Raw genomic sequence first — 8,752 nt, 5'->3', positions numbered from 1 at the left:
CTAAAATCTTGGGAATGCACCTCGAATCAAAGATAGCTGGCGAACGCCACCCCCCGCCCCCGGGGATGCTGGATTTGCAGCACCCCTCCAGGATAACCCCCTGCACCCACCCCGGGGTTTTTGGGGTCCCACTCCCAGCTCCGTGGCCAGGCTGCAGAGATCCCGTGCCCACATCGGGGTGCAGAGGCAGCGAGCCCCCCACACATGGGAGTGTGCCCCGTTTCTATGGAACGGGGCCCTATTTCCCAGCCCCTGGTGCTGGGTGTGCTGCAAACCCCCTGTCCTGCAGGGATGGGGTGGGGACCTGCCTCCCCATCCCACAGGGTGACTTTGGAGCGGCAGAACTTCCCTGGGGCACGCTAAGCTTGGGAATGGTGGAGATTTGGGGGCAGAGGGGCTGAACCCCTACTTGTGGGGGCATGGGAAAAACTCCTCCTGGATGAACCCAAAATATGGATCAGCTGGAAAGCAGCGATTAGTTCATGGAAAAACCCATGGAGAGGACCCTGGAGAAGCAACACTGGCTATGCATTGCCATTTGCTCCCAACTTTCCCCCCTTCCATTAAATGCTAAACTGTGCATTTTAGGGAATCAGCAGCCAAGGTAGGAAGGGGACATTTTTTTCTCCAGAATATCCTGCTGCTGAATTCGTGGTATCCCAGCACACAAAAACTGTGATAGCAGGATTTCTGATGTATCCAACAGAAGGCAACAGGTCTCTTTTTTCCTCTCCATCACGCCGTGGGGGGAAATGTGGGAAAACTCTTCTTGCTTCTGTGGAGCTAAGACAGAGAAAAATCAGATTTGGACCTCTGATTTCAGTCACAGCCCAAATTGCAGGAACAGATGCATTCCTGAGCGGCAAAGATCATGTTTTCAGTACGGAGCAGGGAAATAAAATAGAACAATAATAATAATAAAAAAGAAATAAGACAAAAGAAACTCGTAAAATGTCAGTGTTGTATCAGAAGAATTAGTTTAGCGTGGATTTCTTTACAAAGTTTTCCAGTAGGTATCAACACTCATTAACGGAAAAAATAATGTCTGGTTTGATTGGAAAGTGTTCCTTGGTAGGAGAAGGAATTTTTGGCTTGCCTGGGGCTGGCTGCACTGCTGGTAGGTAATGTTTATAGTGGAAAACCTTCCCCAGGCAGCCCCCGGGGAGAGCCTGTGTTTGCTTTCCAAAGGAAAGGTTTTCAGGTGCAGCACAGAAGTCGGAAAGCGAGGCCATTCTGCAAATCGATTTTTAATCCGATTTAAGGCCCCGGTGGGCCGGGCAGGGCGGGTGCTGCTCCCACTCACACCCCGAATCCCCCTTCCAGAAGGGTTTGGGGTCTCCGAATCCTGGAGTTCCATGAGTGCAAGTGGGCTGGGATGGCGCCTACCACGTACCTCAAAGCTGATGCCACCCCATGTGAGGGGCATTTGGTTTGTGCTGGGGTTATTTAGGAGCCTCCTGAGTGCCTGGGATCCTTTTGAGGTATTGAGGAAGGCCATCACCAAAGGCTGGAGGGGCTCCATTCCTGATTTTCCCAGCAAACAGGTTCCCAGCTCATAGCACTGCGTTTTGGGGGCGAGGCACCGTGGGTTTGCAGGGATTCATGGAACACAGGAGGGCAGGGGTGATGCAGGGACTCATGGAGCACAGGAGGATGGGGGATGCAGGGATTCATGGAGCACGGGAGGGCAGGGGTGTGCAGGGATTCATGGAGCACAGGAGGATGGGGATGCAGGGATTCATGGAGCACGGGAGGATGGGGGATGCAGGGATTCATGGAGCACAGGAGGATGGGGGATGCAGGGCTGAGCTCCCGGGATTCCCTGCCCAAGAGGGCTACAGGTGCCCACAGGGAGGGAGCAGGGATGTTTTGGGCTGTGTTTGAGCAAGGGAAGATGATCCCAGCTGGTGAGGAGGGAGAGTGGAGCTGCTGGTTGTGCTTCTCCTCTCCCCCTGCCCTGCTAACATTTATTTTCCAGCTTTTTATGGCCCTGCCATGACCACTGAAAGCAGGGCTTGATTTCCCAGGGTGTGAGGTGTTTCCATGGGGTGGGATTTGATCCTACAAGTGACAGAGGGCTTCTGGGGCTGGACTGTGTGGATGGATCTCAACATGCCCAGTTCTGGGGGCAGGGGCTGTTTGGGATAATCCCATACAAGCACGGCCACAGCTCCTGGGCATTTCACTGGAGCCGTGCTGGGAAAAAGCTGTGGCCACGTGGCATGATCCTGGTCCAGGCGAGTGGCTGCTGCTCCTGGCACTCTAGGATGTGCCTCTCCAGGCTGCACAGAGGCAGCAGCAGAGCAGCCCCGTGCACCTCTGGGTTAAACAGCTAATATTAAGTAAATAAATTAAATAAAAACCTGCCTCGCTTCAGCAAACGAGAGAGTGTTTGCAGGATCGAGGCAGGATTTCTCCCTAAGGGAATTGCTGCTGTGCATAACCTCTAAACGTGCAAAGCCTTTTAGTATCAGGCAGGCTTCATTAGGGGAAATTTATGGTGGGATTTGGCCGCTGGGTAATTATGGAGTCTCTGAGCCCGGCTCCAGCGAGCATCACTCCGGAGCTGCTGTGTGTGTGTGTCTGGACCCTCCGCTGCTGCAGTGCTTGGTGCCAGGACTAAGCCCCGCAGTGACAATCCTGCAAATATCTGCCCTGGAGCAGACCAAAGGTGCGGGACCAACCCCGGCTGAAATGTGATCCGGCTTTCCTGGAGGAAAGGGGAGTTTGGGGACCTTTGTGGGGGAAGAAGCACGAAGGTGCCGCTGGCAAAGCGGGCTGGGCTGGATCCATCCTTCCTCCGGCCGCGGCAAGGTGGGAGAGAGCTTCGGGAATAAAAACTGCCACATAAAAAAGTAATTTTAGTGGAATTGTAATGCTATGTTTGAATGTGGCACTCACTATCAGGCTGTTCCCCTGCCTTTACCAGGCTCACAGATCTTTGTGTTAGCTGACAATAATGAGTATGGATTGGGATTTGGGGTCACTGCTTGTTCTCCATAGGAAGCCTATGGTCCAGTTGTCCCCTGGGCAGGATTTGTCCAGAAAATCACCCTCTGCCTCTCTGTGCTGAAGAGGAGAAGGTTTGGATTTTAGCCTCCTGCCACCCCTCCCTCTGCTTGTCGTGGGAAGCAGGAAAAGATTGGATGCCCTGACAGTGCAGGTAATATCCTTTCAGTGCATCCAGGCTGCTCCTCCAGCTCCCCTGTGCTGGGGGAGCTGCCAGGGACGCCCGGTTTTGGAGCAAACTGGAGGAAAACCAGACGCTGTTGTGCTTTTTGCCTTCCTCCTCCTCTCTACCTCCTGCTACAGAGGAGAGAGGAGAGCATCCCTTCTCCTTCTAGAAACATCCTGCTTCCAAATTTCACCCAGCAGCGAACCACCTCTGCCGCAGCCAGATGTGATTAAGCTGATTCACTGTTCCCCTCCTTTTTAAAGGGGATAATTCCTCAGTGCGTGTGTATCACCCACCGGGAGCCACCCGGCGTGGGCACCTTCCCGTGCTGCCTTGGCAGCGCCAGCCGGGATGTCCCTGCTCCTCCTGGTGCCGGGCTTTGTTCTCTCATGCCCCGTGTCCCCCAGAGCCCTCCCCCTGCGGTGACAAGTTCATAATCAAAAGCAAAGCAGCGGCGCAGATAAGGGGCGGGAGGTGCGGGCCGCCGGGCTTTAGGGATGAGACGCTCGGGGCGGAGCACGCTTCCAAAGAAATTGGATCCGCTCCGGCCGGAGCTCTGTGCAGGAATGTACATCTGTTTCTGAACTGTTACCAGCTGATGTGCCCGCTTTTCCCCTCTGCTTCCTCCCCTTCCAAAGCCCCGGAGCAGCGGGACCGGCAGATCCACCTGGATCCCTCAGCTTGGTGCTTGAGGAGCCTGGAAATAGGGAGCTTTCTTTCTCTTGGCAGGAGGCTGCAGGAAAAAAAGGCAAGGGGAGGACTTGGAGATTTTCCCAGTGGATGTCTCTTTCTCCCAGGAAATGCCCACAGGCCCTTTGTCCATCTCCTTTATGAAGGTGGCAGCTCCATCCAAGCTTTGACCAAGCAAGGTGTGAATTTCAAGCGTCATCCTGGAGAAGAGAAGATTCCAGGGAGACCTTAGAACCCCTTCCAGGGCCTAAAGGGGCTCCAGGAGAGCTGGAGAGGGGCTGGGGACAAGGGACTGAGGGGGATAGGACACAGGGAATGGCTTCCCACTGCCATGGGAAGGTTTAGATGGGATTCTGGGGAGAAATCCTTCCCTGTGAAGGTTGTGAAGCCCAGAGAAGCTGTGGCTGCCTCACTGGAGCATGTCTTGGAGAGGAGAGGTGCTTCTGAGCCCTTTTAATTCCTGTAGGACACAGGCAGGTGTTTAAAGTTAGGGATATATTAAATCAGGCCTGGATTTCTCCTCCTCTGGAAAAAGAAGGGAGACCTTCAGTGTCTTGTGCAGGTTTTGGGTTGGGACCTCAAGCATGAAGCTGTTGGGGACCCATTGCCATCTACACCACTGTCAGTAGGATGAGGAGAATTTGGGCCAGACCTAGTTCTGCTTCAAACATGGGGTGCAGTATGTCAGATCTGATCAGGGATTTCTGGCAAGATGAGAAATCCGTGTAATTCCCAGCGTTGGCAGCACTGGGATGGCAGCACTGGGAAGGCAGCACTGGGAAGGCAGCACTGGGATGGCAGCACTGGGACGGATGGCAGCACTGGGATGGATGGCAGCACTGGAAAGGCAGCACTGGGATGGATGGCAGCACTGGCATGGCAGCACTGGGATGGATGGCAGCACTGGGATGGATGGCAGCACTGGGATGGCAGCAGTGGGATGGATGGCAGCACTGGGACGGAAGGCAGCACTGGGATGGATGGCAGCACTGAGGTGGCAGCACTGGGATGGATGGCAGCACTGGGATGGCAGCAGTGGGGTGGATGGCAGCACTGGGATGGATGGCAGCACTGGGATGGATGGCAGCACTGGGATGGATGGCAGCACTGGGATGACAGCTCTGGGATGGATGGCACCTCTGGGATGGATGGCAGCACTGAGGTGGCAGCACTGGGATGGATGGCAGCACTGGGATGGATGGCAGCGCTGGGATGGCAGCACTGGGATGGCAGCACTGGAAAGGCAGCACTGGCATGGCAGCACTGGGATGGCAGCACTGGGGTGGATGGCAGCACTGGAAAGGCAGCAGTGGGATGGATGGCAGCACTGGGATGGAAGGCAGCACTGGGATGGATGGCAGCACTGAGGTGGCAGCACTGGAAAGGCAGCACTGGGATGGCAGCACTGGCATGGGAGCACTGGAAAGGCAGCACTGGGATGGATGGCAGCACTGGGATGGCAGCACTGGGATGGATGGCAGCACTGGGATGGCAGCACTGGGATGGATGGCAGCACTGGAAAGGCAGCACTGGGAATGGCAGCACTGGGATGGCAGCACTGGGATGGATGGCAGCACTGGAAAGGCAGCACTGGGATGGCAGCACTGGGATGGCAGCACTGGGATGGATGGCAGCACTGGAAAGGCAGCACTGGCATGGCAGCACTGGGATGGCAGTGTGTGTCCTGCCCCAGGGAAGAAACCCAAAGGCAGCGGCGTGGCCCTTGTGGGTTCTATTTTTAATGACAGCACACAGCAGAGAGAAGGGGTGTTCTCGGGAGTAAAACATGCTGGCTATCACCAGTCCAAAAATAACATTTCTATTTTGGATCATTTGCCTGAGGCCACCGCTAATTGCAGGTCGGAGTGGAACGTCTCTCTCAGAATCCACGGCAAAAAACTTTTTCTTTTTTCCTCTCTTTTTGGAAGGTGGAATATTAATTGTGGCTGCAGCAGTAGCAACTGTAGCTTAAAAACCTGGGCTAGGAAAAACGAAAATATTGTTTCATGAGCTGGAAAATCAAAGCACAGGAAATATTTCCTTCTCCTCACCTTTTCCTCCCCCATTTCCTGCCTTGTTAAATTGGGAAAGAAGGGCTTCCCACTAATGTAAAGGTGAATCCAAAGCTAGCCTGGGTGTTCCACAGCATTCAGGAATGGCTGGAAGGGTCAAGCTTCTCTTAATGTTTTTTTGGATTGCAACACCACCTTCAAGGGGATGTTTCACCTTCCACTACACCAGGTTGCTCCAAGCCCGTTGTTTGTATTCCTGCGTTCCAATATTTTTGAGGATTAAGCAGAATCCTAGAGGTGAGCCAGCCTTGTAGTTAACAGCATTGTGAGGTGAAAAGATAGAAACAAGGTACTGGGAAAAACAAAGGAAAGCCCTGGAGTAATTAAGCTGCTGTTGCAATTAATGGTTTTCCTCATGGGTGCAGGGAAGAACCTCTCTCAAAGCAAAGTTTGGGGATGGAATGGAACTGTTGGCTCGGGAATGTGAGCACCAAGGTGCAGCACCTGGCAGGTCAGATGTTGGGGAGAGGGAAGCCAAAACAATGACCATGAACTCTGCCTGCAGAGGGAAAACTGCTCCCAGGAAGCTGGAGAGCTGGGAGCCATTTTCCCTGCTGGAGCCCACTGGGATTTTGGGAATTGCCACGATTTGGAACAGTCACAATTCTGAACGCCAGGGCCAAACAAGGGAAGATTTGTTGGGGTTTCTCAAGCAGGAAAAATGGAATTTTCCTGGAGAAGATGATGGAGTTGGTTAAAATCAGTCCTTTGCTGGTTCTTTGGCCAGCCCTGAACTTCACCTTGGCTTTGGTGAAGGTACCTGAGCAAGCTGCTCACAGTTTGCAAGACCTGCAACTCTCATTTCCATGGATAAAAATGGGCAAGCTCTGCCCTCATGCCTCATCCCACAGCACTGCAATTCCCCTATGATTTCTTCTTTCCCAGCAGTGAGAAGTCCTGCCTTTGGAGCGTTCCTATTCCCGGTGGGATCATCGAGATGAGACCTGGGTTCCCTGTACCAGAGTTCTGCTGGTTTGGCAATTGGGCTTGTCCTCCCTGAATTTTAAACCAGGGAGCTCAACCTTCTGCCTCAGGGTCTGGGTCCTCTGGGCATTGCTTTCCAGGATTTAAGTGGCCTGGAAGAGGGAAGGGACAATGCCCTGGGTGACTGGTGAACTCCTCTCCAAGGAGACAAAGGAAAACCTGACAGTTCCGGAGGGGAAAAAAGTTACTTTTCTAAATAGAGCAACATTTTGTGAAATGTGCCAGAATTCCTAGGAAAATATGATTTATTTTGGAAAACCAGGCACCCTGAGTCCTTCACCTCCATGTGTTGCAGTTTAGGTTTCTGCTGCAGCAATGGGCTGGTGCCTTCTGATCAAATTTCTTGGCTACCAGCTGATTTGGTTTCACTTTGGTGTTTAATTTGATGCTGAAAGGTTGAAATCTTCCATTTAAGGAAGAAAAAAAAATAATAATTACTGAGTAACTATACTCACAACATCAGAAGGGAGAGAGCCAAAGCTGCTCAGCTGAGAGAGGAAATTATTTTTCTTAGGCTGATTAAAACTTCTGCTTTTTTCTTTGTCTTTAACAACACCTGTTTAACTGAGCACCTGAATAAACTTTAAGGAGAAAAGATAGTTTTGTTAAAGGCTCAACTGGACCCCCAAAAGCTCGAGTTCCACTTCTGGGACCCTCAACAAGTCCAGGGGAAACCAGGCTTGACATTCCTAGTGAGATCTGGGAAGGAAAAAGCAGGAAAGGGCCATTATTTCTTTCAAAAACAATTAGGTGGAAAAGCCCCAAGCCAAACAAACAAGTCCTCAAAACTCAAGGCTGTTTGAATTTAAAAGAAGAAACCATAAAAATTAATAAAATGAGTGTGATTGGGTTTGAGCTGCTGTTCCAGAAATATTGAGTGGACTGCCTGTTTTCTCAGGGGCACCAGCCTGTTTGTTGGGCTGTCAGGAGCCACAGCACGAGGTCTCCTGGACAAAGGTGTGGCTGCAGACACATGGCCTGGGGACACCAAACTGCTGTGAGGGACGTGTGCACAGCGGCCCAAACACTGGGAATGAAACGATCAGGGAAACAGCTGCACCCCTCAGAGGCACAGGAAGAGCATTCCTGCAGAACATCTGTGGATTTGCATGTGGAGGCTCAGGGAAGATGTCCAGATGAGGCAGCAGGTATGAACCTGCCGGGCCTGCTGCACCCAGGACATCCTTTACCCTTCCCATCACATCCCTGGTGTGCTTGGCTTGGCTTGGCTTCTGTCCTTGAATCCCAGAATGGCTTTGGTTGGAAGGATCTTGGAGGTCCCATCCCACACCTTCTACTATGCCATGGTGGCTCCAAACCCTGTCCAACCTGGCCTTGGACACTTCCAGGGATGGAACTTCTCTGGGCACCCTGTGCCAGGGCCTCCTCACCCTCACAGGGAAGAATTTCTTCCCAATATCCCATCTCACCCTTTCTGTGTCAGTGTGAAGCCATTCTCCCTCGTCCTGTCACTCCAGGCCCTTGTCCAAATTTCCTCTCCAGATTCCTTACTGGCCTCCTTTAGGTATCCTGAATCTCAGTGGGATTGGCAGTGGGAAGCAGTGCTCCAGCAGAATTCCTGGGCTCGAATTCCTGTCCCAGCTGCCCACACCCTGCCTGCAGCATCTCCCAGGAGGGGTGGCCTTGAGAAACACTCCTTTGGCTGAAGCTGTAGGGTGCATTCCAGTGCTGGATGCATCCTCATAGTGGGACAGGTTTTGGTCTCAGTGGGAGAGAACAAAATCCTCCGTGGTCAGCTTCAAATGTATAAATCACTGCATGAAATTAAGGAGGTGGTGCATGAGCTCAAACCTTCTCCAGGAGGTGACCT

The sequence above is a fragment of the Serinus canaria genome (genome assembly GCF_022539315.1).
Source record: "Serinus canaria isolate serCan28SL12 chromosome 7 unlocalized genomic scaffold, serCan2020 HiC_scaffold_29, whole genome shotgun sequence".
Lineage (NCBI taxonomy): Eukaryota > Metazoa > Chordata > Aves > Passeriformes > Fringillidae > Serinus > Serinus canaria.
This window is presented reverse-complemented; position numbering follows the sequence as displayed.